The sequence below is a fragment of the Eurosta solidaginis genome, chromosome 5 (genome assembly GCF_040869045.1).
Source record: "Eurosta solidaginis isolate ZX-2024a chromosome 5, ASM4086904v1, whole genome shotgun sequence".
Taxonomy (NCBI): Eukaryota; Metazoa; Arthropoda; class Insecta; order Diptera; family Tephritidae; genus Eurosta; species Eurosta solidaginis.
This window is the reverse complement of record NC_090323.1, coordinates 31,056,099-31,084,072: the sequence shown is the minus strand read 5'-3', so window position 1 is coordinate 31,084,072 and position 27,974 is coordinate 31,056,099. Positions and strand designations below refer to the sequence as shown.

At 39.7% G+C, this 27,974-nt stretch overlaps 1 protein-coding gene across 1 annotated transcript in view; it reads right to left on the bottom strand.

Annotated features, from left to right (window-relative positions):
* The window catches only part of LOC137251778 (putative uncharacterized protein DDB_G0277255), an 80,336-nt gene that overhangs the window by 17,676 nt on the left and 34,686 nt on the right, over positions 1 to 27,974 (bottom strand). The gene's annotated exons all lie outside the window — the stretch shown is intronic.

Sequence of the window (27,974 nt, the reverse complement as noted above, 5' to 3'; positions counted from 1 at the left end):
TCCTACCGGGTCCGACAAATGTCTAATATAATACCTACAAAAATACATCCTTGTGCCAAATTTCATTGAGATATCTCAAAATTTGAGGGACTAGTTTGCGTTCAAACAGACAGACGGACGGACGGACAGATGGACATGGCTATATGAACTCAGTTCGTCGCCCTGATCAATTCGGTATACTTAATGGTGAGTGTATCTTCTATATTTCTCAACGTTACAAACATCGGACCAAAGTTAATATACCATTTCATGTTCATGAAAGGTATAATTACAAAACTTACCCCAAACTATTGATGTAAACAACAACATTTAAAACCCCAATAGATAGCGAGCGGCTTTTCGTTTTCTGACTTTTATCACATTTTTACTAGTTACTCCGAAAATCGCAAATTTCCGCAGCTTTTTATACTCAGTTGAGCAGAGCTCACAGAGTATATTAACTTTGATTGGATAACGGTTGGTTGTACAGGTATAAAGGAATCGAGATAGATATAGACTTCCATATATCAAAATCATCAGTATCGAAAAAAAATTTGATTGAGCCATGTCCGTCCGTCCGTCCGTCCGTCTGTCCGTTAACACGATAACTTGAGTAAATTTTGAGGTATCTTGATGAAATTTTCTATGTAGATTCCTGGGCATTCATCTCAGATCGCTATTTAAAATGAACGATATCGGACTATAACCACGCCCACTTTTTCGATATCGAAAATTTCGAAAAACCTAAAAAATGCGGTAATTCATTGCCAAAGGCGGTTAAAGCGATGAAACTTGGTAGATGGGTTGACGTTATGACGCAGAAAAGAAAATTAGTAAGATTTTGGACAATGGGCGTGGCACCGCCCACTTTTACAAGAAGGTAATTTAAAAGTTTTGCAAGCTATAATTTGGCAGTCGTTGAAGATATCATGATGAAATTTGGCAGGAACGTTACTTCTATTACTATATATGTGCTAAATAAAAATTAATAAAATTGGATGAAGAACACGCCCACTTTTTAAAAAAAAATTTTTTTTTATTCAAATTTTAACAAAAAATTTAATATCTTTACTGTATATAAGTAAATTAAGTCAAAATTCAACTCCAGTAATGATATGATGCAACAAAATACAAAAATAAAAGAAAATTTCAAAATGGGCGTGGCTCCGCCCATAAGTCGAACAAAAATTTACCAATCCTTCTCAAATTTGGTAGGGGCATAGATTCTATGACGGTAACTGTTATCTGTGAAAATGGGCGAAATCGGTGGAAGCCACGCCCAGTTTTTATACACAGTCCACCGTCTGTCCTTCCGCTCGGCCGTTAACACAATAACTTGAGCAAAAAGCGATATATCTTTACTAAACTTAGCCCACGTACTTATCTGAACTCACTATATCTTGGTATAAAAAATGGCCGAAATACAATAACCACGCCCACTTTATCGATATCGAAAATTACGAAAAATGAAAAAAATGCCATAATTCTATACCAAATACGAAAAAAGGGATGAAACGTGGTAACTGGATTGGTTTATTGACGCAAAATATAACTTTGGAAAAAACTTTGTAAAATGGGTGTGACACCTACCATATTAAGTAGAAGAAAATGAAAAAGTTCTCCAAGGCGAAATCAACAGCCCTTGGAATCTTGGCAGGAATACTGTTAGTGGTATTGCATATATAAATAAATTAGCAGTACCCGACAGATGATTTTCTGGATCACCTGGTCCACATTTTGGTCGATATCGCGAGAACGCCTTCACATATACATACATCTAAGGGCCACCCGCTTTTAAAACCCTCATTAACACCTTTAATTGGATATCCATATCGTACAAACACATTCTAGAGTCACCCCTGGCCCACCCTAATGGCGATATCTCGAAAAGGCGTCCACCTATAGACCTAGTGCCCACTCCCTCTTAAAATGCTCAGTAACACCTTTCGTTTGATACCCATATCGTACAAACATTCTAGAGTCACCCCTGGCCCACCCTAATGGCGATATCTCGAAAAGGCGTCCACCTATAGACCTAATGTCCACTCCTCTTAAAATGCTCAGTAACACCTTTCGTTTGATACCCATATCGTACAAACATTTTAGAGTCACCCCTGGCCCACCCTAATGGCGATATCTCGAAAAGGCGTCCACCTATAGACCTAATGCCCACTCCCTCTTAAAATGCTCAGTAACACCTTTCGTTTGATACCCATACCGTACAAACATTCTAGAGTCACCCCTGGCCCACCCTAATGGCGATATCTCGAAAAGGCGTCCACCTATAGACCTAATGCCCACTCCCTTTTAAAATGCTCAGTAACACCGTTCGTTTGATACCCATATCGTACAAACATTCTAGAGTCACCCTTGGTCCACCTTTATGGCGATATCTCGAAAAGGCGTTCACCTATAGAACTAAGGATTACTCCCTTTTAAAATACTCATTACCACCTTTCACTTGATACCCATATCGTACAAACACATTCTAGAGTCACCCTGGCCCACCCTAATGGCGATATCTCGAAAAGGCGACCACCTATAGACCTAATGCCCACTCCCTCTTAAAATGCTCAGTAACACCTTTCGTTTGATACCCATATCGTACAAACATTCTAGAGTCACCCTTGGTCCACCTTTATGGCGATATCTCGAAAAGGCGTCCACCTATAGAACTAAGGATTACTCCCTTTTAAAATACCCATTACCACCTTTCATTTGATACCCATATCGTACAAACACATTCTAGAGTCACCCCTGGCCCACCCTAATGGCGATATCTCGAAAAGGCGTCCACCTATAGACCTAATGCCCACTCCCTCTTAAAATGCTCAGTAACACCTTTCGTTTGATACCCATATCGTACAAACATTCTAGAGTCACCCCTGGCCCACCCTATTGGCAATATCTCGAAAATACGTCCACCTATAGACCTAATGCCCTCTCCCTCTTAAAATGCTCAGTAACACCTTTTGTTTGATACCCATATCGTACAAACACATTCTAGAGTCACCTCTGGCCCACCCTAATGATGATATCTCGAAAAGGCGTCCACCTATAGACCTCATGCCCACTCCCTCTTAAAATGCTCAGTAACACCTTTCGTTTGATACCCACATCGTACAAACATTCTAGAGTCACCCTTGGTCCACCTCTATGGCGATATCTCGAAAAGGCGTCCACCTATAGACCTAAGGATTACTCCCTTTTAAAATACTCATTACCATCTTTCATTTGATACCCATATCATACAAACACATTCTAGAGTCACCCCTGGCCCACCCTAATGGCGACATTTCGAAAAGGCGTCCACCTATAGACCTAATGCCCACTCCCTCTTAAAATGCTCAGTAACACTTTTCGTTTGATACCCATATCGTACAAACATTCTAGAGTCACCCCTGGCCCACCCTAATGGCGATATCTCGAAAAGGCGTCCACCTATACCCCTAATGCCCACTCCCTCTTAAAATGCTCAGTAACACCTTTCATTTGATTCCTATATCGTGCAAACACATTCTAGATACACCCCTGGTCCACCTTTATGGCGATATCTCGAAACGGCGTTCACCTATGGAACTAAGGATCACTCCTTTTCAAAATACTCATTAATAGCTTTCATTTGATACCCATATCGTACAAACATATTCTAGAGTCACCCCTGGTCCACCTTTATGGCGATTTCTCGAAAAGGCGTTCACCTATAGAACTAAAGCCCATTCCCTTTTAAAATACTCATTACCATCTTTCATTTGATACCCATATCGTACAAACACATTCTAGAGTCACCCCTGATCCACCTTAATGGCGATATCTCGAAAAGGCGTCCACCGATAGACCTAAGGCCCACTCCCTCTTAAAATGCTCAGTAACACCTTTCATTTGATACCCATATCGTACAAACAAATTCTAGAGTCAGCCCTGGTCCACCTTTATGGCGATATCCCTAAATGGCGTCCATCCATAGAACAATGGCCTACTCTCTCTTAAAATACTCTTTAATACCTTCCATTTGATACACATTTCATACAACCACATTCCAGGGTTACCCTCGGTTCATTTTCCTACATGGAGATTTTCCTTAATTTGTCTCCATAGCTCCCAACTGAGTATGTAATGTTCGGTCACACCCTAACTTAGCCTTCCTTACTTGTTTATACTCAGTTGAGCAGAGCTCACAGAGTATATTAAGTTTGATTGGATAACGGATGGTTGTACATATATAAAGGAATCGAGATAGATATAGACTTCCATATATCAAAATAATCAGGATCGAAAAAAAATTTGATTGAGCCATGTCCGTCCGTCCGTCCGTTAACACGATAACTTGAGTAAATTTTGAGGTATCTTGATGAAATTTGGTATGTAGTTTCCTGAGCACTCATCTCAGATCGCTATTTAAAAGGAACGATATCGGACTATAACCACGCCCACTTTTTCGATATCGAAAATTTCGAAAAACCGAAAAAGTGCGATAATTCATTACAAAAGACAGCTAAAGCGACGATACTTGGTAGATGAGTTGAACTTATGACGCAGAATAGAAAATTAGTAAAATTTTGGACAATGGGCGTGGCACCGCCCACTTTTAAAAGAAGGTAATTTAAAATTTTTGCAAGCTGTAATTTGGCAGTCGTTGAAGATATCATGATGAAATTTGGCAGGAACGTTACTCCTATTACTATATGTACGCTTAATAAAAATTAGCAAAATCGGAGAAGGGCCACGCCCACTTTTAAAAAAAAAATTTTTTTTAAGTAAAATTTTAACTTGTAATTGATATTAGAGAAAAATTGTAAGTTTACAAACGGCGATGGTTACTAGGACATGTTTCTGAATTTCACTTCTTCATCAGCTAGCTTTTTGGGAGCTGAGCGAGCCGTTTGTAAACTTACAATTTTTCTCTAATATCAATTACAAAAACCATTGTATAAAGCAATATGAGCAAAGCTCGCTAATTAAATATGATCATGTTGATATAATAGTAACAGCGGAAGTATTAAAAACAAATACTGTAAAAATCCCAACAAATGTTACTAAGCTTTCAAAAGCGCCTAAAAATCATATCCACACCATTAGGAATAAACCACATAGAGAGTGTATGTGCCTGTGGTGATCAAAAGGAATACAAACAAAAAAGGCAACTCTTAGAGACCAATTGTACAGCGAACAACGGAACATTCATATGGCGTAGCAGCTAAAGGCTTGCACTGATATGAATGTTGGAGATTCGAGTTCAACGCTCAGCTCCCGAAAAGCTAGCTGATGAAGAAGTGAAATTCAGAAACATGTCTTAGTAACCATCGCCGTTTGTAAACTTACAATTTTTCTCTAATATCAATTACAAAAACCATTGTATAAAGCAATATGAGCAAAGCTCGCTAATAAAATTTTAACAAAATATTTAATATCTTTACAGTATTTAAGTAAATTATGTCAACATTCAACTCCAGTAAAATGATATGATGCAACAAAATACAAAAATAAAAGAAAATTTCAAAATGGGCGTGGCTCCGCCCTTTTTCATTTAATTTGTCTAGGATACTTTTAACGCCATAAGTCGAACAAAAATTAACCAATCCTTTTGAAAAATCGGTTGATGCCACGCCCAGTTTTTATACACAGTCGTCCCTGGTCCACATTTTGGTCGATATCTGGAAAACGCCTTCATACCACTCCCTTTTAAAACTCTCATTAATACCTCTAATTTGATATCCATATCGTACAAACTCATTCTAGAGTCACCCCTGGTCCACCTTTATGGCGATATCTCGAAAAGGCGTCCACCTATAGAACTAAGCCCCACGCCCTTTTAAAATACTCATTAACACCTTTCATTTGATACCCATATCGTACAAACATATTCTAAAGTCACCCCTGGTCCACCTTTATGACGATATCTCGAAAAGGCTAACACCCATGAACGAAGGCCCACTCCCTTTTAAAAATACTCATTAACACCTTTCATTTGATACCCATATCGTACAAACAAAGTCTAAAGTCACCCCTGGTCCACCTTTATTGCGATACCTCTAAAAGGCGTCCACCTATAGAACTAAGGCCCACTCCCTTTTAAAATACTCATTAACTCCTTTCATTTGATACCCATATTGCACAAACAAATTCTAGGGTCACCATTGGTCCACCTTTATGGCGATATCTCGAAAATGCGACCACCTATACAACAACTACCACTCCCTTTTAAAACCCTCATTAATACCTTTAGTTTGATACTCATATCGTACAAACAAATTCTAGAGTCACCCCTGGTCCATCTTTATGGCAATATCGTGAAAAGGCGTCCATCTATAGAACTTAGGCCCACGCCCTTTTAAATAACCCATTAATACCTTTCATTTGATACCCATATCGTACAAAATAAATTCTAGAGTAACGCCTGGTCCACCTTTATGGCGATATCTCGAAAAGGCGTCCACCTATAGAACTTAGGCCCACTCCCTTTTAATATTATCATTAACACATTTCATTTGATACCCATATCGTATAAACAAATTCTAGAGTCAGGCCTGGTCCACCTTTATGGCGATATCCCTAAATGGCGTCCATCTATAGAACTATGGCCCACTTCCATATGATACACATGTCATACAAACACATTCCAGGGTTACCCTAGGTTCTTTTTACTTTGACTCCACAACTCTCAACTGAGTATGTAATGTTCGGTTACACCCGAACTTAGCCTTCCTTACTTGTTAATAATATGTTATAATAACTGCAAAATAAAATATGGTGAAAAAAAGTTTTTTTTAAGTTCATCGAGGATTTTGACAGTTGGCCACGTTTACCCACGCTTCACATTTAATGCGTGGCCACCGTGGTGTGATGGTAGCGTGCTCCGCCTACCACACCGTATGCCCTGGGTTCACACCCCGGGCAAAGCAACATGAACATTTTAGAAATAATGTTTTTCAATTAGAAGAAAATTTTTCTAAGCGGGGTCGCTCCTCGGCAGTGTTTGGCAAGCGCTCCGGGTGTATTTCTGCCATGAAAAGCTCTCAGTGAAAACTCATCTGCCTTACAGATGCCGCTCGGAGTCGGCATAAAACATGTAGGTACCGTCCGGCCAATTTGTAGGGAAAATCAAGAGGAGCACGACGCAAATTGGAAGAGAAGCTCGGCCTTAGATCTCTTCGGAGGTTATCGCGCCTTACATTTATGTATTTATTTATACTAGCCTAAATATCCATAAACATAATCAAATAAAAACAAGTAAGGAAGGTTAAGTTCGGGTGTAACCGAACATTACATACTCAGTTGAGAGCTATGGTGACAACATAAAGGAAAATAACCATGTAGGAAAATGAACCGAGGGAAACCCTGGAATGTGTTTGTATGACATGTGTATCAAATGAAAGGAATCAAAGAGTATTTTATGAGGGAGTGGGCCAAAGTTCTATAGGTGGACGGCAGTTAGGGATATCGCCATAAAGATGGATCAGGGTTGACTCTAGAATTTGTTTGTACGATATGGGTATCAAATGAAAGGTGTTAATGAGTATTTTAAAAGGGAGTAATCCTTAGTTCCATAGGTGGACGCCGTTTCGAGATATCGCCATAAAGGTGGGCCAGGGGTGACTCTAGAGTTCGTTTGTGCAATATGGGTATCAAATGAAAGGAGTTAATGAGTATTTTAAAAGGGAGTGGGCCTTAGTTCTATAGGTGGACGCCTTTTAGAGGTATCGCAATAAAGGTGGACCAGGGGTGACTCTAGACTTTGTTTGTACGATATGGGTATCAAATGAAAGGTGTTAATGAGTATTTTAAGGGCGTGGGGCTTAGTTTTATAGGTGGACCCCTTTTCGAGATATCGCCATAAAGGTGGACCAGGGGTGACTCTAGAATGAGTTTGTACGATATGGGTATCAAATTAAAGGTGTTAATGAGAGTTTTAAAAGGGAGTGGTGGTAGTTGTATATGTGAAGGCGTTTTCCAGATATCGACCAAAATGTGGACCAGGGTGACCCAGAACATCATCTGTTGGATAACCCCAATTTATTTATATATGTAATACCTGCCAAGATTTTAAGGGTTATTTATTTCGCCCTGCAGAACTTTTTCATTTTCTTCTACTTAATATGGTAGGTGTCACACCCATTTTACCAAGTTTTTTTCTAAAGCTATATTTTGCGTCAATAGACCAATACAATTACCATGTTTCATCCCTTTTTTCGTATTTGGTATATAATTATGGCATTTTTTTCATTTTTCGTAATTTTCGATATCGAAAAAGTGGGCGTGGTCGGATTTAGGCCATTTTTTACACCAATACAAAGTGAGTTCAGATAAGTACGTGAACTGAGTTTAGTAAAGATATATCGATTTTTGCTCAAGTTATCGTGTTAACGGCCGAGCGGAAGGACAGACGGTCGACTGTGTATAAAAACTGGGCGTGGCTTCAACCGATTTCGCCCTTTTTCACCAAAAACAGTTATCGTCCTAGAATCTAAGCCTCTACCAAATTTCACAAGGATTGGTAAATTTTTTTTCGACTTATGGCATTAAAAGTATCCACACCCATTTTGAAATTTTCTTTTATTTTTGTATTTTGTTGCAACATATCATTACTGGAGTTTAATGTTGACATAATTTACTTATATACAGTAAAGTTATTAACTTTTCTTTTAAAATTTCAATTTAAAAAAAAATTTTTTTTAAAAGTGGGCGTGGTCGTTCTCCGATTTTGCTAATTTTTATTAGGCAGACATATGGTAATAAGAGTAACGTTCCTGCCAAATTTCATCATGATATCTTCAACGACTGACAAATTACAGCTTGCAAAACTTCTAAATTACCTTCTTTTAAAAGTGGGTGGTGTCACGCCCATTGTCCAAAATTTTACTAGTTTTCTATTCTGCATCATAAGTTCAACTTACCTACCTAGTTTCATCGCTTAATCCTTATTTGGTAATGAATTATCGCACTTTTTCGATTTTTCGAAATTTTCGATATCGGAAAAGTGGGCGTGGTTATTGTCCGATATCGTTCATTTTAAATAGCGATCTGAGATGAGTGCCCAGGAACCTACATACCAAATTTTATCAAGATACCTCAAAATTTACTCAAGTTATCGTGTTAACGGACAGACGGACGGACGGACGGACGGACAGACGGACGGACGGATATGGCTCAATCGAATTTTTTTTCGATACTGATGATTTTGATATATGGAAGTCTATATCTATCTCGATTCCTTTATACCTGTACAACCAACCGTTATCCAATCAAAGTTAATATACTCTGCTCAACTGCTCAACTGAGTATAAAAATTTAATGGTGGTTTCATATTCTTCAAAAAACGAGAAATATATAACACATCATACCTTTTCCTGTAACGTAAAACATTAAAATCAATTTGAAAGTGATGAAGGGAACGGGCTTAACATGGACGTCCGTCAAAACTATAAAGTTTGTGATGTTGTAAAATCATTTCATATAATATATATGTATAATTTTTTGATATTGTACTCTAGTTTGGTGCTTAAACTATTGATTAAAATAAAAAAAGCATGCCAGTAGCGACATTGAAAAAACCATTTTTAATCAGCAGTTGTTCTACGATTTTCCATATGGCAGTGTTTCCACCGCCTTACGTCTACCTCTTCTAGTGATCCGGCAGTTATAGCATCTGTTTATTTTCGTATCAGCGCAGTAAACCGCAGACCATACTCCTTCAATTGCCTTGGAACCATCGGTGTACACGTGTATCGCCTCGAATGTCATTTAAAATTATTCAGATATATAGGTTTCCTTTATACTGTTTTCACACAGAAACTTAATGATCTCATTTCACCTGCTAATGAAATCGTAAATTTTTTGCTTTCACACAGAAGTAACTGCTCGATTAGTATGAAGTATAAGACAGACAATCATGGCGGAACGATACAAGGTGGGAGCATGGTGACATACCTACAAACAAACAAAATTTCATGTACTTGTAAATTCGATGGACAAATGTCAAAATCGTACTGCGCCGGTAGTTGATGTATCAAATCAAATAAATAAGGTTATAATCAGCTGTTCGATGCGGCCACCTTGTATCGTTCCGCCATGCAGACAATGACATTTGCTTTGACAAATGACATTTTTAAGCACTGAACACACCAAAAACTAAGAAACGGAAACGGAAGCGGAACGCTGCCAACAGAGTTGCATTGTGCTTTTGACTTCATTAGGCATTCGATTAGCTACTAATGAAATAATAATAGATTCGAATTTTGTAGGGAAGATTGAGCTCAATAAACGTCTTAATGTAGAAAACTGCCTTTATTATTCAATAAGCCGCCTGTGTGAAAACAGTATTACATTAAATTTAGTTTCAAGTTTTACCAAAGGACAAAGAAATGTTAAAATTGGATTGAATTTCACAATAGAACAAAGAAGCGCTAGTGTCACAAACGGAAGCAACTAATAGCGGCCAACTTAAATAAAAGAGTCTAGTAACTGTAAAATTCTTTGTCTGAGTCGCGATATAGAAGATGTGCATGTGAGCCGACGACCCTGCACGGCTAAGAGTTAACAAAAAAGTTCATTGCGTAGTAAATAGAAAGTCACCAACTGCTCATTTTACAAAATTTTTCTATACACCCTCGCTTCCAGGTTCACTAGACTTAGAATCATAGTTAAAGGTCGTTGCATGCTTATTAAGAAGAAAAAGCACACAATCAAAAAAGTGAACACAAAACCGAATTCCCAATCGCAAGGTCAATGAGCACCAAGTGCTTGATACTTTAGCTTAAATGGTTTGGTATTGCGCTTGTACTCTAATGGCAGCTGTTTCGTTGTTGTTAGGTACAAACACATTCATATACACATATGTATATGTACTTAGGTATATTTGTGCATATGTGGTTAGAATAGCCGAAATTACAGAAATCAAATGTCAATAACCAGTGTTGCCATTTTGGTGTTTTGGAGCCAGATCTAGCCCTTTTTTTGCGTTAGCTCCAAAAATTCCTGTTTAGCCCCTAGCTCTTTTTCTGTACCTCTTTAAAATGTGTGCCCCATTTTGCCTCCAAACCTATTTCGGCAATACGTATTGTGAAATTTGTAATGTGTTTTATGTGTGTCGAAGTTTTATTTTATTTGTTTCGTTATGTATGATGTGACAACTCGGTACTCACTGATAACAAAAACTTTAATCGATAAACTGTATCATGAGGGTCTTTCCACTTTGTGCAACAGCATAGTGTCACCTTCTGAGAGTTTCGACCCTCAAACTTCAGATTATAATACATTTTTATCTCCCGTACCTTATTTAGATTATACCTTTCAAGAATATATACGAATTAAAAAAGTAGATAAATGTATAGACGAATTGATTGAAAGAAAGATACGTGATATATGTCGCGACTTCATAATTAAATTAATAGCGTAATTAAGGCAATGCTTGCCGCACAATATAAAAACGCTTAGCAAAATAGAGTTATTTTCGGTTCAAAGCACATTGAGAATTGTAAACTATTTCACAAATGAAAAAAAAAATAAAAACTAGTATAGCACTGATGAAATAACGAGATTACAAATGAAGTGGACTTCAACATTAAGTTTTTGGTTTGATGTTAAAGAGTATAACAGTACAGTTCCAAAAGCTAGTCGATTTTGTGCTTACATTTCTTGTGCTGCCACAAAGTAATGCTGAAGTTGAAAGAATGTTTTCAAACATGAGTTTGATTAAAAGCAAACACAGAAACAAAATCAGCTTAGTTATGTTGAATTCGCTTCTGTTAATAAGAAGTGGTCTTAAACGGCTGAATAAATGCTGGCATGACTTTGAAATAAATAACTATGTCTTAAAATTAATGAACGCAAAATATATTTGAGTGTAGCAATAATAATAATTCATCTTCTGAGGACGAAATCTTAGATTTTGAAGTCTAAGGCCCTTCATCCATATCTCGTCCCAACATAAATTTGAATATCGCACTCGTGTATTTTAATGGTGATTCGTACACCCGTAGACGTTAAAAATTTAATAAAAAAATTTTAAAAAATTTAAATCGGCAAACATTTGGGCAAGTCGTATTTTTGGTGAACCTATAGCCGTGCCGTCGACGGCCACCGTGGTGTGATGGTAGCGTGCTCCGCCTAACACACCGTATGCCCTAGGTTCACACCCCGGGCAAAGCAACATCAAACTTTTAGAAATAAGGTTTTTCAATTAGAAGAAGATTTTTCTAATCGGGGTCGCCCCTCGCAGTTTTTGGCAAGCGCTCCGGGTGTATTTCTGCCATGAAAAGCTCTCAGTGAAAACTCATCTGACTTGCAGATGGCGTTCGCAGTCGGCATAAAACATGTAGGTCCCGTCCGGCCAATTTGTAGGGAAAATCAAGAGGAGCACGACGCAAATTGGAAGAGAAGCTCGGCCTTAGATCTCTTCGGAGGTTATCGCGCCTTACATTTTTTTTATTTTTATAGCCGTGCCGTCATTGTAGTAATGTGAAAAATACTTTTTCCCGTGAACGATACCTTACCGCCAAATGGCAAAACTAAAGTTAAAAAAACGTATTTTTGTTATTAAAAAATATAAAACAAACTATAAAAACAGCACTATTTATGTACCTCTCTTGTACCCTATTTTTTTTTTTTTTTTTTTTTTTTTTTTGTTAGTTGACTGTACCTCTTTTAAAACTTTCTTTAAGTTTGATTTGAAATAAATGTGAAAACTTACATTGAAAAATATACATATACTTTTAGCTCTTGTTGCAACGGGTTTTGGATTTTCTTGAAGAAATTTAACTCCTTCTAGCACTTTTGTTCTAGATACTAGCCCCAAAGAAATTTTTTTCTGGCAACACGGCCAATAACATGCAGTAAGACACCAAACAAGTCAGTAAACAATACAGCTAACCACCAGAATTTTCTTATTGATACTAAGATCTTCTAAAATGACCAACTTGTTACAAAAAAAAGAAAGATTTGGCCAATATTGATATGGAAACATCGCACAAAATTATTTTTTTCAATATTTGAAGTTATGATTGGCAGGGATATAAGTCCAATGGTTATTCTCTAGGTGCTACCCTTGCTAAAGCGAAGAAAAATCAGTCTGGAGCTGGGAGGGACAGCTGGGCTATTAGTGGCCACTACGGGATGCCCTCAAGGTAGAGAGTGCACTCCTTTCATGTGGACCATCGGCATAGATGGCCTCCTTCTTACTGAAGTCCAATGGATTTGAGGGTAATATGCACGACGGATGCCCGAGGAAACAATATCCATCACATGCAATAAGCCCTGCGCATCATTGGAAGGTGGTGTGATACCAAATGACTGTCTAGCAATCCTAACAAAACTGAGGAGAATATTATCAATGTCAGAACCATTCCTAGATGGCAGCAAAATCAGATTTTCGATGGAAGCAAAATACCTATGGGTAACACTCGACAGAATCATTATCATCTGGATGCTACCTTGAACAAAGCAACAAGAGTTTTATTCGCCTGCACTTGACTCTATGGCAAAACACGGTGACTATCTCTCAAAATAGTATACCGGAATTTATGCTGTTGTGAAGCCAATAATCAACTATGCTTTCTCAGTTCGATGTCCGAAGTCCACGTAGAGAACAGCAATAGTAAAATTAAGTAAACTACATCGACTAGTTTGTATTGGCATAACGGCTGCGATGATGACTTCTGCTGCTGATGAACTTACTGCCTTAGTAGGAGAATACCTCCCTTCCCTAATTGAATAGAAAACAAGTTAATCTTGCTGCGCTAAGACTTCAAAATATTTCTGAGCTAAAGACCGGAAAAATAGCAGAGCATATAAAGCTTGTAAGAAAATTCATAGGAAATCCCATATTGCAATTGCGCGAAGAAATGGCCCCTGCGCTGAGAATCTCGTGTAACTTTTGGTTTTGTTAGGATACGTTACCGGGCATTAGGGAAATGAAGGCAATAAACAGCCATACTACCTAGCCGTGAAGGGTGGTTTACCAGCATTATATGGTCTAGAAGCCATATGTTTACTCACAAGGGCACACACTAGAGAAACCATAAGTTACTGGAAAACAAAGTTCATACGACACTCCAGCAAAGAGAGTATCAGCTAAACTCAATCTACCTAGGACCTGCGAACTCTCACTGAGTTTACTATACGTGACACTGTAGTCTACGATTTCACCTAAGTCGATTTTTCATTTTTGCTTTCGTGAGCTGGAGGATGAAACGCCGGTTCACATTATCTGCGAATGCCTCACTCTGGCAAAGCAGAGACTCTCCCATATAGGTGGCGTGACTCTTAATCATTTCGTGATATGGAGTAAAAAGCCTGAAGAGGTATCTAAATATCTACATAAAAAAGTGCGCGTACAGTAATAGGCTAAAAGGTCAAGCACAATAGATCTAAATAAAGGTTGCAGTGCATCGAGGCCTAACAATTATAACATGGGCTCGAAGTCTTGTGAACCAATTACTTTTCTGTCTGCAGAATTCAAAGATTTCGCTAGGATCTCACAGTTTTACAATGAGCCAAAAGGGAGTTGCTCAACGTTATAAAAATTTCGATTGAAATACCTATATATAAAATCGGCGCTAGATAGCACATACATATGACAAGGAAGCCTTTTCACCCTTCAAAATTTGCTTGTTAAAGGTAAATGCAACTAGCATGAGCTTCCGATAAAGTTGCTGTCTTGGAACCTATGAGGAGTCAAACCTTTCACAATGCGTTCCAAATTTTTTAATTTCAAGTAGCAAACATCTCTGGTTCAGATGAAATGCAGTTCTACAACGCTTACCGAAACCGTAAACCTGTCAATCAATTGCAGTTATTCTGCTATGTCAAAATATGGCCACGATCGTGATTTTCTCTTCAGAGTCTATTAGATCTGAAGTCTGGTGATAATTTGGAATCAGGCTGTTATCTAAACGCTAGAGGCAAGGAAGAAGAACCATTGTGGGTTTATAATATTATTAAATATTACGTTATCATTTTAATTGTAGCTACTTTGTTTTGTATTGCGTATCTTACTTCCACAGATTTCTTAACTCATATTCAAGCTGGAATAACCAGGAAAAGTAAGCTATTAGTTGCCTTGTTCGGGTTTATTTTTTCTTCTTCAGGTGTAAAGGAATCGAGATAGATATATGTAGGTTTCCTTATATGAGAATCATCAGTATCAAAAAAAAAAAAATTATTGATTAAGCCCCATGTCCGTCCGTCCGTCCATCCGTCTGTCTGTCCGTCTGCCCGTTAACATGATAACTTGAGTAAATATTTAGTTATATTCACCAAATTTGGTACCCGAGTTTATCTGGACCCAGAATAGATTGGTATTGAAAATGATCGAAATCGGATGATAACCACTCCCACTTTTTATATTATAACATTTTGGAAAACACACAAAACCTGATTATTTAGTAAATAATACACCTAGAATGATGAAATTGAACGTGTGGACTGATATTGAGTCTCTTGATAAGAATTTGAAAAAAAAATTTTAAAATGTGGGCGACACCGCCCACTTGTGATAAAATCAATTTTAAAAATATTATTAATCATAAATCAAAAATCGTTAAACCTATCGCAACAAAATTCGGCAGAAAGGTTGCCTTTACTGTAAGGAATGCTACGAAGAAAAATTAACGAAATCGGTTAAGGACCACACCCACTTTTATATGAAAGATTTTTGAAAGGGTCGTGGACGAATACAATAAGCTATATCTTTGCAAAAAAGAGCTTTATATTAATGGTATTTCATTTCCCAAGTGGATTTATAACAATAAATAGGAGAAATTTCAAATTAAAAAATGGGCGTGGCACAGCCCCTTTTATGACTAAACAATTTTCTATGTTTTGGGAGCTATAACTCGAAGAAAAATTAGTTCAGAATAGAACCACGTGTATTTGTATTATTGCGCAGCACACAAAACAAACAACAACAGCATTTCAAATGTACAACTGGGTATGTAATGTTCGGTTCAACCCGAACTTAGACTTCCTTACTTGTTTTAAATGATTCCGATCATAACATATCAAGAATCCAACTATGACGAAATATTTTTTCGGTACCTGGAACCCGTTTAGGTATCTTAAAAGATAGTGAATTGTGGAGTTTATAAGATTGCTACGATAGTGCCGCTTCTCATATCTCACTATCCGGTTATGTGGTATGCGTAGGGGCAACTCGTATTGAATAAAATCGGCTAAAAATTCTCTGATATTTCAGCAGTCACCGCCCACAAAATACACCCGTGGGTGAAATAGCGTAAATTTCCTTTACTCTTCTATTTAAAGCCCCGTCACATAAACAGCTTTTCATATAGATGCGTTTAACTCAATCCTATGCATTATGAGTAGATTGCACGTATTTTTATGGAGAACGGTAGATTGAGCGACACTGGCGCCATCTGACATGAAAACGTTACAAACTTGCAACTTTTGTTGCAAGCAACGCATAAATAAAAAGAAGAATTTGACATTTGCTTTGGCTAAGGGTGCTGGCACACTTTGCAAGTGAAATTATTTTTCCCACTCCTTGGTAACTAACCTAACATATTTGCATATAAACACACACACCATATATATGTACGTACATTCATAAGGTCAAACTTGAGTCAGTTGGTGTTGTTGACAATAATTGCCAAATTATACAATAACAAACAAAAACAAGTAAGGAAGGTTAAGTTCGGGTGTAACCGAACATTACATACTCAGTTGAGGGGTATGGTGACAGCATAAGGGAAAACAACCATGTAGGAAAATGAACCGAGCGAAACCCTGGAATGTGCTTGTATGACATGTGTATCAAATGAAAGGCATTAAAGAGTATTTTATGAGGGAGTGGGCCATAGTTCTATAGGTGGACGCCATTTGGAGATATAGCCATAAAGGTGGATCAGGGTTGACTCTAGAATGCGTTTGTACGATATGGGTATCAAATTAAAGGTATTAATGAGGGTTTTAAAAGGGAGTTTGGTTGTTGTATAGGTGGTCGCCTTTTCGAGATATCGCCATAAAGGTGGACCAGGGGTGACTATAATGCATTTGTACGATATGGGTATCAAATGAAAGGTGTTAATGAGTATTTTAAAAGGGAGTAATCCTTAGTTCCATAGGTGGACGCCGTTTCGAGATATCGCCACAAAGGTGGACCAGGGGTGACTCTAGAATGTGTTTGTACGATATGGGTATCAAATGAAAGGTGTTAATGAACTTTTTCATTTTCTTCTACTTAATATGGTAGGTGTCACAACCATTTTATTAAGTTTTTTCTAAAGTTATATTTCGCGTCAATAAAACAATCCAATTACCTTACCATGTTTCATCCCTTTTTTCGTATTTGGTATAGAATTATGGCATTTTTTCATTTTTCGTAATTTTCGATATCGAAAAAGTGGGCGTGGTCATAGTCGGATTTCGTTCATTTTTCATACCAAGATAAAGTGAGTTCAAGTAAGCACGTGAACTAAGTTCATTAAAGATATGTCGATTTTTGCTCAAGTTATCGGGTTAACGGCCATGCGGAAGGACAGACGGACGACTGTGTATAAAAACTGGGCGTGGCATCAACCGATTTCGCCCATTTTCACAGAAAATAGTTAACGTCATAAAATATATGCCCCTACCAAATTTCAAAAGGATTGGTTCATTTTTGTTCGACTTATGGCGTTAAAAGTATCCTAGACAAATTAAATGAAAAAGGGCGGAGCCACACCCATTTTGAAATTTTCTTTTATTTTTGTATTTTGTTGCACCATATCATTACTGGAGTTGAATGTTGACATAATTTACTTATATACTGTAAAGATATTAAATTTTTTGTTAAAATTTTACTTAAAAAAAATTTTTTTTTTTAAAGTGGGCGTGGTCCTTCTCCGATTTTGCTAATTTTTATTAAGCGTACATATAGTAATAGGAGTAACGTTCCTGCCAAATTTCATAATGATATCTTCAACGACTACCAAATTACAGCTTGCAAAATTTTAAATTACCTTCTTTTAAAAGTGGGCGGTGCCACGCCCATTGTCCAAAATTTTAGTAATTTTCTATTCTGCGTCATAAGTTCAACTCACCTACCAAGCTTCGTCGCTGTATCGGTCTTTTGTAATGAATTATCGAACTTTTTCGGTTTTTCGAAATTTTCGATATCGAAAAAGTGGGCGTGGTTATAGTCCGATATCGTTCATTTTAAATAGCGATCTGAGATGAGTGCTCAGGAACCTACATACCAAATTTCATCAAGATACCTCAAAATTTACTCAAGTTATCGTGTTAACGGACGGACGGACGGACGGACGGACGGACATGGCTCAATCAAATTTTTTTTCGATCCTGATTATTTTGATATATGGAAGTCTATATCTATCTCGATTCCTTTATATATGTACAACCAACCGTTATCCAATCAAACTTAATATACTCTGTGAGCTCTGCTCAACTGAGTATAAAGAGTATTAATATTTGCATTTGCAAATATTTACATTGCGTATAAGTGGATGACAGCTGGTGACAATGTTTGGATAATGATTTCATTGTTTGTGAAGCGTGAAAAAGGGGATACCAAAATTTACTTACTTACTTACTTACTTAATTGGCGCTTAACCGTCTAAACGGTTATGGCCGTCCAACAAGGCGCACCAGTCGCTCCTTCGCTCCGCCAACCGGCGCCAATTGGTCACACCAAGGGAGTTTAAATCGTTTTCCACCTGGTCCTTCCAACGGAGTGGGGGCCGCCCTCTACCTCTGCTTCCATAGGCGGGTTCCGATAGAAACACTTTCTTGGCCGGAGCATCATCTTTCATTCGCATAACATGGCCTAGCCAGCGCAGCCGCTGCGTTTTAATTCGCTGGACTATGTTGATGTCTGCGTATAGCTCGTACAGCTCATCATTAAATCTTCTTCGGTACTCGCCATCGCCAACGCGTAGAGGTCCATAAATCTTTCGAAGAACTTTTCTCTCGAACACTCCCAAAGCTGCTTCATCTGCTGTTGTCATGGTCCATGCTTCTGCCCCATATAGCAGGACGGGTACGATAAGTGACTTGTAGAGTATGATTTTCGTTCGCCGAGAGAGGACTTTACTTTTCAATTGCCTACCTAGTCCAAAGTAGCATTTATTGGCAAGATTGATTCTTCGCTGGATTTCAGTGCTGATGTTGTTGCTAATGTTGATGCTGGTTCCCAAATAAACGAAGTCTTTTACTATTTCGAAATTATGGCTGCCAACAGTAGCGTGGTTGCCAAGGCGCATATGCGCTGACTCTTTGCTCGATGACAGCAGGTACTTCGTTTTGTCCTCATTCACCATCAAACCCATCTTTACCGCTTCTTTTTCCAGCTTGGAGTAAGCAGAACTAACAGCGCGGGTGTTTAGGCCGATGATATCAATGTCATCAGCATATGCCAGTAATTGCACGCTTTTATAGTATATTGTTCCAGTGCGGTTAAGTTCTGCAGCTAGTATAATTTTCTCCAGCATCAAATTAAAGAAATCGCACGATAGGGGGTCACCCTGTCTGAAACCTCGTTTAGTTTCGAACGGCTCGGAGAGGTCCTTCCCAATTCTGACTGAGCTGATGGTGTTGCTTAACGTCATTTTGCACAGCCGTATAAGTTTTGCGGGGAAACCAAATTCAGACATAGCGGCATATAGGCAGCTCCTTTTCGTGCTGTCGAAGGCGGCTTTAAAGTCGACGAAGAGGTGATGTGTGTCGATTCTCTTTTCACGGGTTTTTTCCAAGATTTGGCGCATTGTGAAAATCTGGTCGATGGTAGATTTACCAGGTCTGAAGCCGCACTGATAAGGTCCAATCAGCCGGTTCACGGTGGGCTTCAATCTTTCGCACAATACACTTGAAAGGACCTTATATGCGATATTAAGAAGGCTGATTCCACGATAGTTGGTGCATTTTGCAGTATCCCCCTTCTTGTGGACTGGGCAAAGAACACTTAGATTCCAACCGTCGGGCATGCTTTCGTCCGCCCATATTTTGCTAAGAAGCTGCTGCATGCGCCTTACCAACTCCTCGCCGCCGAACTTGAATAGCTCCGCAGGCAATCCATCAGCGCCCACGGCCTTGTTGTTTTTCAATCTGGTTATTGCTATTCTAACTTCGTCATAATCGGGCGGGGGGACATATATTCCATCATCATCGATTGCGGGATCGGGTTCTTCATCTCTGCGCGGTGAATTGCTGCCTCCATTTAGGAGAGCAGAGAAGTCTTCCCTCCATAATCTAAGCACTCTCTGGACATCAGTTACAAGGTCGCCGTTTTCATTCCTACAGGAGTTTGCCCCGGTCTTAAAACCTTCCGTCTGTCGCCGTATTTTTTGGTAGAATTTTCGGGCGTTATTCCTGGTGGCTAGCAGCTCAAGCTCCTCGCACTCACGCCTTTCTGCTTCTGCTTTTTTCTTCCTGAAAAGGCGTCTCGCTTCCCTTTTCAACTCACGATAGCGTTCACACACTCCTCTTGTCGCGCTCGCTTTAACGTAGCCCTGTAGGCAGCGTCTTTTCTTTCGGTTGCAACGCGGCATTCTTCATCATACCAGTTGTTTTTTCGTGGCCGCCGGTAACCAATTTTTTCCTCGGCGGCAGTATGAAGTGCTTTGGAGATATGCTCCCACTGCTCCTGTATTCCTTCAGGATGAGTTGTGCCCTCAGAGAGCAGGTGTGAGAGTCGAGTTGCGAAATCATTGGCAGTCTGTTGTGATTGAAGCTTTTCGACGTCTAGCTTTCCTTGTGTTTTTTGTTCCTTGTTTTTAGCCGCGTTGAGGCGGGTGCGTATTTTGGCTGCAACGAGATAATGGTCCGAATCGATGTTAGGTCCTCGGATCGTTCGCACATCTAAAACACTGGAGGCATGCCGTCCGTCTATCACAACGTGATCGATCTGATTGCGAGTATTTCGATCAGGAGACAGCCATGTAGCTTGATGTATCTTTTTATGCATGAACCTCGTGCTTGATATGACCATGTTTCGAGCACCGGCAAAGTCAATCAGCCTCAGTCCGTTAGGAGAAGTTTCATTGTGTAGGCTGAACTTTCCGACTGTAGGGCCAAAAACACCTTCTTTGCCCACCCTGGCGTTAAAGTCGCCAAGCACGACTTTTATATCATGACGGGGGCAGCGCTCGTATGTGCGTTCTAATTGTTCATAAAAAGTGTCTTTCACCTCATCGTCTTTCTCCTCTGTCGGCGCATGGGCGCAGATGAATGATATATTAAAAAATTTTGCTTTTATTCGAATAGCGGCGAGACGCTCGTCCACAGGCGTGAACGCCAGCACTTGGCGACAAAGTCTCTCTCCCACCACGAATCCGACGCCGAAACTGCGCTTATTCGCATGGCCACTCCAATATATGTCACAATTTTTGATCTTCTTTCTTCCTTGCTTCGTCCAACGCATTTCTTGGATGGCGGTGATGTCAGATTTTGCTTTGACGAGGACATCAACCAGCCGGGCATCTGCACCAATCCCATTCAGGGAGCGGACGTTCCAGGTGCATGCCCTCAATTCATTGTCCTTCAAACGTTTGCCATGGTCGTCATCAATAGAGAGTGTATTTATCCGAGGCTTGTTGTTATATTTCATTGGAGTATGGTTTTACGTGGCGGGTCCCAAGCCCAGCGCACAACCCGCTCAGCGGGGGTGAAAATATTACTTGGCACGTTTATATAGCGAGCCGCTTGCTCCAAGACAGACGCCCACTTGCAGCCGCACCTAGAGGTGTACAGACGCTGCCGATGAAATCTCCCCCCGGCTAGCCCTTAAACCGATTATGTCAGAGTGGCCTAGCCAGGTTGTCGCCTTCTCACATTAGCTCACCGCTAAACGGGTGTTTAGCGGCTACCCAGAGGATACTTGGCCGCAAGCGACCGGCAGTAGTGAGCTGCTTGAACCGCATGCAAAAGAATCGCTCTGGCCATTCCCAGGTGAATGGCGGTCAGAAGCTTTCCCCACTTTCGTGGACTTCTACACACGGCCCCACCCTCCTACCAAAATTTACATGTTTGAATAAATAAGTAAATGAAAACATGAATATTTAAACAATTATTTTTTGATATCCTGTTTTAGAGAAGAATTTATATTACCATGAAAGCCAGTTGCGTTGACCTCCTCGTTGAAAGTTGACCTCGTCGCTGAAAACTTGAGGATCTTCGTTGCAGTAGGCGGAGCACGCTATCACCACACTGAGGCCGTGGATGAAAAAAGTGAAAGATTTTTTTAATCGAATAAGGCAAAAGGATAAAATTTCATGGCATTTTTTCCTCGATTCGATGACATCACGGGCTGCGAGGTCGCCAAATTTATAAACATAAACTGAAAATCGCCGAGTTACATGAATTAGAGAGTCACAATCATTTTAAGAAGCATATTTTAAGGCGTCATTTGCCAATTCCTACTAAAATACGTTATGACCGCGTCAGCATGAACTTTTTCATATAGATCCGTTCAACGCAATCTTATATATATATTCCACTAACATCGCCACAATCAACCAAGATGTTGCGTTTGTAAATATAAAGGTACTTCAGACTTGGCAAATGCAAAGCAAATATGCAATTATTTTTCTTATGCTTTACCTGTAGCAAAAGTTGAAGATTGCCAAATTTTGTATGTCAGGTGGCGCTACTAGTGTCGTTCAATCTGCCGTTTTGCATAAAAATACGTGCAATCTACTGATCATGCATAAGATGCATTCAACATTTATATATGAAATAATTGATTGTGACGCGGCATTCAATGAGAAGTTGGGAAAAACACGGCCTGATTACGATTGGATGTTGAGAGCAGTGTTGCTAGGAAAAATATTTCTTTGGGGCTAGAATGTAGAAAAAAAAGAGCTAAAGGTATATGTATATTTTGCAATGTAAGTGTTGACATTTATTTCAAATCAAACTTAAATAAAGTTATGAAAAAGGTACAGTAAACTAAAAAAATTTGTTGGAAAAATTAAAAAGGAGCACGGCGCAAATTGGAAGAGAAGCACGGCCTAAAATCTCTTCGGAGGTTATCGCGCCTTAAATTTTTTTTTTTTAACTAAAAATAAAAGGTACAAGAGAGGTACATAAATAATACTGTTTTTATAGTTCATTTTATATTTTTTATATATTTTATATTTTTGCCCGTCCGTCTGTCTGTTTGAACGCAATTAGTCCCCAAATTTTTGAGATATCTCGATGAAATTTGGTGAGCTGGTATATTTGGGTGACCAATTAATCATTTGTCGGAATTGACTAGATCGGACCACTATAGCATATATCCCCCATACAACCGATTTTTCAAATAACAGGGGTTTTTGTCATTTATTTCTCTTTTTAACTGCTAGAAGACTGAAGCTTCGCAGGATATTTACATACAAAGCATACATTGTGTTTTTTTTAAATGTGTTAGATCGGTCATATATATAATATATATTTCATACAACCGATTGTTCAGACAGGAGGTTTAATAAATGTCTTTTTAATTCATTTGTTTGATTTTATATACCGCATGTTTTAACTGAGTTATTCTGCTTGCAATGCTACCACTTTTCAATATTACATTTTTTAAAAACCTTGCAAACAAAGAGATATATCTCTTTTTCATGGCATATCATGTCAGTAATTTTTTGGCGAAACATAAGCTCGTGTAATTTCAAAGTTTAATAACAAAAACGGCTTCGTATACCCGCGATTTTTTGAGTGGTGATCAATTTTGTAAGAGATGGATACCCTTATTGGCATATATCGTGTTATTTTCATTAAAAGAGGAGACAATCTTGTGAAAACATGCTCAAAATGTAATACTATATCGATGTACCAATTTTGATTCAAATCGGTTAAGCTGTTTCCGAGATGATAGGGGATTACAAAGAAATATAAAAAAGAAGGTGAGGCGGCAACCCTAAGTGGAAAACCTACTTAGTGTCAATAGAAATGCGGAGTAGAATACCTTTCGTTTAATACCCATATTGACATACATATCTCATGTAATGCCAAGAATTGACCACTGGTCCCTCCGAAACCGGGGCTCGATCCATAGTAATTCTGCGTGGAACACAGTGAATTTATTGTTGAATTTTTCCTTTCATGACACTGAAGTGAGACAACCACTTGTTTTTTAGCAGAAATAACTGCTGTTTTAATTTTGGCCAGCTAGATTTACCAAATACCCACCGTGTGACGTAAACTCATTTTCCAAATTCGTAAAATTCCGTCCAAAACATATTCATTTCGAATATAAGAAATATGCTTTAATCCATTACAAATTAAGAGCTCATTAACACTTTGAACAAGATCTTGATTATGTCATCCCACTTAAGTTCGAGCAGTGTTGTTACTCAAAATGTACTGCACTTCTCCCAACTCTGGTTATGTGATAGTATACGATAGAGCATAAAATCAGATTGGAAACAAGTGATAATTAAGTGTACGCTTTGTTCTTTTCATAAAAATATAAAGCTTATATAATAAGAAATTAGTGGCGTAGTGCCCTCACTAGGGTAGGCACCTTGTCGTTGGTGTGGGGCTTAGCCGAACTCCATAGCGCCCTACTATGAGGCGGAGCTGTTTAGGACTGACATCTACGCCGTTTCGCATCATAGGAGGGCGGCGGAATGTCAGTAACCAAGAACTGCCAACCCCCTAATCGAGGGTGTTATGCGGACCGTGCCTATTGGACGATTTGCAGCCAGGGGATAAATTCGGCTGTATTCGAACGCAGCCTTCCCGATACCGGGCCACCTCGGGAAGTATTTATGGCCTTACCACAGTAAGGGCGCTGCTGTGGCGGACGGTTCTTTCCCCGTATATAATACTGGACCGCTGATCCCGCCTTGTCGGGCAGGTGGTCGTACGACCAAGATGAACGACTCATTACCTGATTATAATAAGGACGATGTAAAGAGGAGGACTGACTCGCAATCCAAGGACGACAAATACGCATTAAGCGATGCGTCGGACTCGGGGAGCGAGAGTAGTGCTGATTCAATAAACTCCGTGTTGGAGAAGCACACAAATGAAAACGGAGTAGAAGAGTGGAGAAGGGTACGGAGCAGAGGAAGTAAAAGAGCTCTCTCGCAGTACCGTGCAGCACTAAGAATTGTACAACGCTTGGGACCAGTGGTCGACCCAACAGAAGTGGAGATGGAGCGCTTGGAATGGGCCCATGAAGCGGTAGAAGTAGGTCAATGGTAGTTCAAAGGGTTTGCTGCGAGAAACCCTCGGTTCTGCAACCGGTACGAGGAGGAAGAAGCGTCGAATGGCAGAATGAAGAGGCAATGTTCGGCGGAAGGCAACAAGCCTGCTTTCAAGATGCGGAAAGGACCCAGTCCTAGAGACGCGAGACAGGGCAGTCGCATAGACAAGACAAATGGGCCCAAAGCTGTCAGACAGATGGGCCCCAATAGCGAGGTAGCAACTACCTCGAAAGCTGCGGGTCAGAGGGAAGTTCCAACTACGGAAGTTGGAGATAAGCCAAAGGGAGATAACGCTAAGACTCCGACTTTCTCGGAGGTGCTAAAGGCAGTTAACGCTAAGACTCCGGCTTTCTCGGAGGTGCCAAAGGGAGATAACACTAACACTCCGGATTTGCCCGAGAAGATGAGTGATATGGCAAAGCAGTCACTGACTGTGGCGCTGGTTAATCGTAGCAGTCCTTTCGGACAAATAGCTACTGAAAGGTGGATATCTGTGGAAAGGGTGCTTATTAGCGTATTGCTTAAGATGAAGCGGGAACAACCAAGTAAGCCCCTTCCAACCTTTGATTTGGGGGGATGGTGTAATGGTGTGACGATGATAGCGTGCGCAACATCGCGAGCTTGCGGTTTCTGGAGGAAGTGGTTCCAAACCTCCAAAGGCAAGGCACGAACGCGCGGTTTGAGGTGGTGGATAAAGCGCAAATCCCCACGGTACCAAAATTTAAGGTATGGATACCATGCGTGATGAAGTGGGGGGATACACTGCGACTTCTGCAGAATCAGAATCCGAACATACCGACACAGGATTGGAAGGTATTTACTGTATCTCGGCCTACGGAGGAAGGTCAGTTCTATATCTTCCAAGTAAACAAGCAGGCGGAGGATATTTTTTACACGCAGCTTGGTAAAATGTCCTTTGGCACTGGCAAAATTTACATGCGACTCAGGAAAAAAGCCCCGGAGATAAAAATCCGACCACGCTTGAGGTGGGCGAAGTCGAAAAGGGCCTCAAAAGCCTAAGGAGAAAAAGACAGGTGGATGTCCCCGACGTCACCACGAAGGTGTTAGAAGAGGACCAACCGCCAAATGGTGCTGTGACTCGCACACCCGGCACAACAGTTACGAGAGAATGAAGAGGGCCTCGAATACTCTAAACCAAAAGGGCAAGGGAAGGACGACGATGTCACGACGAAGGTGCTGGAGGGGACAAACAGCCCAATGGTGCTGCGAGTCCTACAGATAAACCTCCAACACAGTAAAGTGGCGTCGAGCGAACTCCTCCTAACCCTTGAGGAGGGTTCGTTTGACGTGGCGCTGATTCAGGAGCAGTGGCTCTCATCGGGAGGAAAGGTTTCTGGACTTAGCGCGCGCGGGTTTGACGTTTACTACGCGCAAACGGAAGGACGGGTGCGAGCTGTAGTAATGGTAAGGAAACAGCTGCATTCATATATGCTGCCTAATTACACCACTGAGGACCTCGTAGCTGTGGCCGTTGAGCAAAAGAATAAGCAGGTATTTATTCTGGCGTCCTGCTACATGGCCCATGCTGCGGAGGTTCCACCGATGGAGTACAAAAGGCTAGTACAGGAGGAAGGGCGGAAAGAGCGGTTGGTCATAGGCGCAGATGCAAATGCGCACCACAATGCGTGGGGAGGAGCAAATACGAACGAGAGGGTGGAATCTCTCTTCCCTCCAACAGGGGAAATGTCCCTACATACATTGGTCCAACATTCAGCAATGTTCTGGATATTACATTGAGCTCCGAGCGTGATATATCGAGGTATGATTGGATGGTTCTTGATAGACCATCCTTCTCCGACCATGAGTATATCAGCTTCAGCATCCCCCTAAAGAGGGTAGAGAAGGGAGAAACCGTAAGAAACCCTAGGTCAACGAACTGGACTAAATTCCAGAAACATGTAGAAACAAAACTGGGACAACCCAATGAGGTTGCCAATGTGGAGGAACTGGAGGAGTCGATTGAATTCCTAACAAGGACGCTTTTAACTGCGTATAACAAAGCTTGTCCTCTAAGAAGATTAAGAGGAAAAGCAATGCCGCCATGGTGGAGCAATGAGCTGAGTCTTCTAAGAAGACAGGTAAAAGAAATGTTTAAGCTCGCAAAGACCGCGGAAAGCGAAGCGTGTCGGGACGAGTACAGGGATCTACTGGAAATGGATCCATCGGAATACGCCAGTAAATGTTTCTTTCCTTCTTTTCAGTTTCTCTTTTAAGAAAAATACATAGTAATTGAATATTCAATTATTATAAGCCGGTGTTAAGCTCATGAATTCTTAATAATAAGTATAAATTGAACACACCATTAAACAAGCAGACATAAATACGTTTTTTAGTCAAAATTCAAGAAGACTATGTCTGTATTAAAGGAAAAATTGCCTTCTATTTTTTCGTCCATTTATATAAAGGTAGTCCTTAAAATTTTTGTATCACCTTTTTATTTCATCATTAAGGGCATTGAGATTTTAATTAGCCACTTCTAACCAAAAATTTACTCAAGTTAAATGGGTTGAATGAAAAAAATAAAAACTTTCCGTTCTATGAAATGCTTTAATTCAAATTAACAAGTTTTTTTATTGTTCAAAATCCTGGAATCTAGAAGCAAACGTTTTTGCTTATATTTTATTCACACGACCCAACTGTGTATAAATAGCGCTCATTTTAAAAAGCTGTGTAAATATTTTGTATTTTTCATCATTAAGGGCATTGAGATTTTAATTAGGCACTTCTAACCAAAAATTTACTCAAGGTTAAATGGGTTGAGTGATAAAAAAAGAAAAAATTTTCCGTTCTCTAACTTGCTTTATTTCAAATGAGGAAGGGTTTTTATTG